Here is a 6,331-nt window from a genome sequence, read left to right on the forward strand (position 1 = left end):
AGGCAGCTGATGCATGATTCCCTCTCATCATTGGTGTTTCTCTCTCTCTCTCTCTCTCTCTCTCTTCCTTCCTCTCTGACATCAATTTTTAAAAAATTAAAACTAATGACAAAGTGCTCAGCACCCGCGTGTGGCTTGTGGCTGCCGCCTGGGCAGCCGCTCTGATCTCCAGCTTCAGGGTGATGGAGGCGGCAGCCTTCGTGTCCCAGGTCCCCAAGCACCAGGAGCTCCCATGGCCGCCCCTCCTCCTCCCCCTCCCTCTCCCCCTCCTCCCCCCGGCTCTTGTGGGGAGCAGGGCCGGGGAGGGATGCAAGCCATGGGGCCAGGACGGGCCATCTGGCTGCCCCTGCTGAGGGGGCACCCCTCTGAGTGGCCGCCTAGAAGGGCGCCCCGTCCCCATGCTGCCTCTGGCTGTGGGGGGGGAGGGGGTGACAGCTGAATTCAATCACTGCGTCCACCGTGCGGCTTCTGAAGACTCAGAGCCGTCGATCAATCTGGGGGCAGAGCAGACACACGCGATCGGGGTGAGCTCATCCGATTAGAAGCCATCAGCCAGATGGTGCTTTCCGACACGCCCACAGGCCCGTTCCCCCCCCCCCCCCGCTTTGAGGATGGGGGGGCTCAGGCCTCCCTTGGGGGTCAGAGGGTTCAGGGGCTCGGTGCTGAGCCAGGCCCTGGTATCCCTGACCCTTCGGGTCCATCTCGCTCCCGGGGGGAGCTGGTGCATAGGATGACCTGGGCCGGAGTGTGGTTCCAGAATGTTCCAGAATGTTCCAGCTGGGCTCCTCTTAATTGCTTCCTGGTCTTAAGGTTTCTTTCTTCTCACTTTTCCTTGTTAAATACAAAACTTGCTTCTTCTTTTCTTTTTTTCTTTTTATTAATGTTTTTATTTATTTATTTATTTTCAGAGAGGAAGTGAGAGGGGGAGAGAGAGAGAGAAACATCCATGAGGAGAGAGAATCATGGACCGGCTGCCTCCTGCACGCCCCACGCTGGGGATGGAGCCTGCCACCCAGGCCTGTGCCTTGACCAGGAACCGAACCTTGACCTCCTGGTTCCTGGGTTGACGCTCAGCCGCTGAGCCACACTGGCCGATTCGTGATTCTCTCTCACCATGGATGTTTCTCTCTCTCTCCCTCTCCCTTCCTGTCTGAAATCAATAATACTGGTATAGCCGAAACCGGTGTGGCTCAGTGGTAGAGCGTCGGCCTGCGGACTGAAGGGTCCCAGGTTTGATTCCGGTCAAGGGCATGAACCTTGGTTGCGGGCACATCCCCAGGGTGGGGGGGTATGCCAGAGGCAGCTGGTCAATGTTTCTCTCTCATCGACGTTTCTAGCTCTCTATCTCTCTCTCCCTTCCTCTCTGTAAAAAAATCAATACAAAATATATTTTAAAAAATAATAATAATACTGGTATACTAGTACAAATATTACATTTTTTATAATTTTTTTAAAGACCACAGAGGCACACAGTAGGGCCCGGAGGGGTCAGCCAGGATGGAGGGCTGAGCTGGGGGGGGACAGAGGGGGGCTGGAAGACGCCTGCCCCAGGGGCTCAGCACTGTCCCCAGCCAGCGGCCGCCCTGATGCTGTGGGCCCAGGGGCCCGGCCAAGACAAACACTGGGCGGGAGCTCCGGGGCTGAGAGCCGGACTTTGGACGGGGCTTTCCCGGGAGGGAATGAGCACGGACTCTGGGAACAAAAACAAAGTGCACTGAAGCCGGGCTTTATCGGAGAGCCAGAGAACCGGGGGATCCAGGCACACCGAGCCCCAGAGCCAAGATGCAATGGGAGAGAGAGCTAGAAACATCGATGAGAGAGAAACATCGACCAGCTGCCTCCTGCACACCCCCCGCCGGGGATGTGCCCGCCACCAAGGTCCACGCCCCTGACCGGAATCGAACCTGGGACCCTTGAGTCTGCAGGCCAGACGCTCTATCCACTGAGCCACACCGGTCAGGGCTGGAATTCAGACTTTCTTTCGTCAAATCTCCAGCAACAGGCGTTCGTGGACACTATTTCATTCGTTTCACAAGGATTTTTTAAAAATATTTTATTGATTTTGTACAGAGAGGAAGGGAGAGAGAGAGAGAGTTAGAAACATTGATGCGAGAGAGTCATGGATCAGCTGCCTCTTGCACAACCCCTACTGGGGATATGCCCACAACCAAGGTACATGCCCTTGACCGGAATTGAACCTGGGACCTTTCAGTCCCCAAGCCGACGCTCTATCCATTGAGCCAAACCAGCCTCGGCTCACAAGGATTTTTTTAAAAAATATATTTTTATTGACTTCCGAAAGGAAGGGAGAGGGAGAGAGAGAGAGAAACATCCATGATGAGAGAGAATCATGGACCAGCTGCCTCCCACATGCCCCGCACTGGGGATGGAGCCCAAAACCCGGGCCTGTGCCCTGACCGGGAATTGAACCCTGACCTCCTGGTTACTAGGTCGATGCTCAGCCCCTGAGCCGCGCTGGAGTCTGCTTTCTGCCTCCTGCCAGGAGGGAGGGGAGAGGGACGGGGTGGCCAGGACCCAGGCGGTCAGGCCGGGGGCACTCAGATGTGGCAGGAAAGGGGGGTCCTCCCCCACGTGCCAGGCAGGGCTGCCCTCCGCACAGGATGCAGGGCGGAAAGCCATCGGGGGGGGGGGGGGGGGGGGATGGAGGCCAGAGGTGCTGGCTTCCTGGAAAGGCTGGTACCCTCTCATTTCCTGGAGATTTCTAAGAAAAGGGAAGGTCTGTGGTGCTTAGAAGGTGCAGGAACAAGACTTCCTGAAGACGGAGGAGGCAGGACACGGTACCGTTTCTCCAGAACTATTATCATCCTGGCGTGGAGGGCGGGAGTTTTTCCAACACATTAGGAGTTCCCTGTCTGATAAGCATGGCTCAGGGGTGGAGCATCCACCTACGAACCAGGAGGTCAGGGTTCGATTCCCGGTCAAGGGCACAGGCCCAGGTTGTGGGCTCCATCCCCAGTGGGGGGCGTGCAGGAGGCAGCCGATCCATGATTCTCTCTCATCATGGATGTTTCCATCTCTCTCTTTCTCTCCCTTCCCCTCTGAAGTCAATGCGTTAAAAGAAAGAAAGAAAGAAAGAAAGAAAGAAAGAAAGGAAGGAAGGAAGGAAGGAAGGAAGGAAGGAAGGAAGGAAGGAAGAAAGAAAGAAAGAAAGAAAGAAAGAAAGAAAGAAAGAAAGAAAGAAAGAAAGAAAGAAAGAGAATCCTAACTGGTTTGGCCTCAGTGGATAGAGCGTCGGCCTGCGGACTGAAGGGTCCCAGGTTCGATTCCGGTCAAGGGCATGTACCTTAGTTGCGGGCACATCCCCAGTGGGGGGTGTGCAGGAGGCAGCTGATCAATGATTCTCTCTCATTGATGTTTCTGACTCTATCCCTCTCTCTTCCTCTCTGTAAAAAATCAATGAAATATATTTTTTTTTAATAAAATAACAGGGTTCTTCAAAAACACTGAACACAGAAACCTAATCCGGAGGGCAGCTGGGGCAGGGAGAGGCAGCAGAGGGGATACGGGAGGCCTGGGTGTCAAAGGGATGGAGCGGGGAGGACAGAAGGAAGAGGCCACGTGGCCAGCCTCAGCCGGAGGCCATTGAGTCTGGAGGGGTAGAACGTTGAGGGGCGGCACCTGGGGGCTCCCAGCAGGCACTGCCCGCCGGCAGGTGCCCGGGGTTCCCAGCCTGGCGGCGGCGTGTATGATCAAGGTCAAGGTCAAGGTGCTGGGAGCCGGAAGCCAGGTAGGTGCTGGGAGAGGCGGGGGCCCAGGAGCTGGCTTTGGGGGGAACCAGGCATAGACCCAATAACACCCCTCCACTGTACATACGGGCCTTTTTCCTCCCGAGGCGGGCTGGAAGGTTCTAGGCTGCCTCCGCCCCACAAGTCTTAGCAGCCGGGCCACAGCCCCCTGTCATTACAGGCCCCTGGACGTGTGGGTGGATGGCTGGAGAAGCCAGGTCCGCGGGGCCCTGCCTAGACCCGCGGTCGGCAAACCGGGGTGCGAGAGCCACAGGTGGCTCTTGGGCCCCTGGAGGGTGGCCCTTCCACAGAACACCACGGCCCGGGCGCGTCTGTGTAGAAGACGTGGCGTTCGAAGACGTTTACGTTTTAAAAAATGTGGCTCTCCAAAGACACGTCCGTCGCTGTGCTGTTGACACTTGGCTCTGTGGATGAATGAGTTTGCCGACCCCTGCACTGATCGGTTGCCTCCTGTATGGGCCCCCACTGCCCGTGGGGCCACGCTCCCCTGCAAGCTGCCCATGGGGCCACGCTCCCCTGCAAGGGGTTTTAACTTCAATTTTGGGGTTCCCCAGCCAACCCCAATGCAATGATCTGGGGCGAGGGATTTCACCTGAACCTCGGTTTCCCCGCCTGTACACAGCGCTGCGAGGACCGGACGGGGTATCCCCCGTGAGGTGCGTGGCACCTGCTGCCTCCGTGGGACGCCTTCCGCCCCCAGGAACCCACCGTCGTGACTATTACTGCTCACCAATAGCAACGCCCATCCTTCACCCCGGGGCCGTGAGGCAGAGTGAGATCTGGAGACAATAAATGCTCAGGGCAGCTGTCATCCGTAGATCCGGAGGGGGGATCGGGCCTGAACTCGGGTTTCTAAATGTCCACCCTCTCCTGGCCACTCAAAAAACAGCCACGTGTAGTGTGGCTCGGCGGTGTTTAGTGTCAACCTAGGAACCATGAGGTCACGGTTCGATTCCTGGTCAGGACACAGGCCCGGGTTGCAGACTCCATCCCCAGGGTGGGGCGTGCAGGAGGCAGCCGGTCCATGATTCTCTCTCCTCATGGATGTTTCTCTCTCTCTCTCTCACCCCCTCCCTCTCTGAAATCAATAAAAATATATTGGGTCCCGGGTTCGATTCCGGTCAAGGGCGCACGCCTGGGGTTGCTGGCTGGATACCCAGTAGGGGGAGTGCAAGGAGGCAGCCAATCCATGATTCTCTCTCATCCTTGATGTTTCTCTCTCTCTCTCTCTCTCTCTCTCTCTCTCTCTCTCTCTCTCTCCCTCTCTCTCTCTCTCTCCTCCCCCCCCCCAAGTCACTTGCTCTCTGAAATCAACAGAAACATTTTTCCAAAAAGAAAAGGTCACGTGCTAAAGATTTCTAAAGGGATTTCCTCTCCCTCCTGCAGACCCAGCTTGGAGGGGGAGAGGCTGAGGGGGTGGGGAGACCGGGCCAGTTCCTTGCTCAGCTGTCTGTTCTCCTCCGTTTCCTGCAAACTTTGCAAAACCCACCCCAGGGAGCAACAGCCAGGCAGTGCCTCGCACAGCTCATGAGCTCCGATCGGAGAAAGCGCAGCCTCCCGCGGAGACGAAGGCAGGCTTGGGAAATAAGACTTAGAGACAGAGGGGGGTGAGGAGTGTGGAAATGGGGCGCAGGGGAGGCCACACCTTCTCCTGGGCCCTCCCGGGACCACCCACCCTCCATGCTGCACGCATGGTGCTTGCTGGGAGTGTGTCTTTTTAAAAAAATATATTTTATTGATTTTTCACAGAAAGGGAGAGGGAGAGAGAGTTAGAAACATCCATGAGAGAGAAGCATCGATCAGCTGCCTCCTGCACACCCCCTACTGGGGATGTGCCCGCAACCCAGGTGCATGCCCTTGACTGGAGTCGAACCTGGGACCCTTCAGTCCGCAGGCTGACGCTCTATCCACTGAGCCAAACCAGTCAGGGCATGTTCATTGCTTTTAGAGAGTGAGGAAGAGAGAGAGAGAGAGAGAGAGAGAGAGAGAGAGAGAGAGAGAGAGAGAGAGAGAGAGAGATTAGTTACCTCCATCTGCTCTCCAACTCGGGGTCGAACCCACAACCTAGGAATGTGCCCTGACCAGGCATTGAACCCCCAACCTTTTGGTGTACAGAACAGCCCCCCAGCCCCACTGGTCCCCATGCCCCCCACCCCACGCTCATGAACATCTGGAAACCCCGGCTTTTCACATTCCCAGGGGCTGTTCCGTGAGAAAGGAACCGGGAGCTGGGGCGGAGGGCAGCCGGCCGGGGGGAGCGGCGTGCGGCTATAAAAGCCAAACCTGGCAGAGCCTGCGGCGCATCTGAAGCTGCAGACGCGGGTCCCATCTGCTGTCGGCCTCCGTGTGCCGCGACTCAAGACGGGAGACTTCTCTCGAAGGGGCGGAAAACGTTTTTTTTTTAGATCCATGACTTCAGTCGATGGTATTTCGGGCGAGCTGGGGAGGGGCTGAGGTTTGGCTTGTGAACCCGAGGTGGGAGGAGCGGGCCCACATGTGGGAGGGAGGGTCCCTGGGCTCAGAGAGGAAGGAGGAGGAAGAGGAGGCGGGGAGGAAGTCAGCGG

General features: G+C 57.0%; 1 long non-coding RNA gene across 1 annotated transcript; it reads right to left on the reverse strand.

Moving 5' to 3' along the window:
• Nucleotides 1–455: 455 nt before the first annotated feature.
• Nucleotides 456–6,123, reverse strand: LOC311614200. The gene is made up of 3 exons (XR_014793601.1): nucleotides 6,051–6,123; nucleotides 736–870; nucleotides 456–494 (listed from the first exon to the last, which is right to left on the reverse strand). It is a non-coding gene; the product is annotated as an uncharacterized lncRNA (long non-coding RNA).
• Nucleotides 6,124–6,331: the final 208 nt, after the last annotated feature.

The sequence above is a fragment of the Pipistrellus hanaki genome (assembly GCF_964339955.1).
Source record: "Pipistrellus hanaki genome assembly, chromosome: 20".
Taxonomy (NCBI): Eukaryota; Metazoa; Chordata; class Mammalia; order Chiroptera; family Vespertilionidae; genus Pipistrellus; species Pipistrellus hanaki.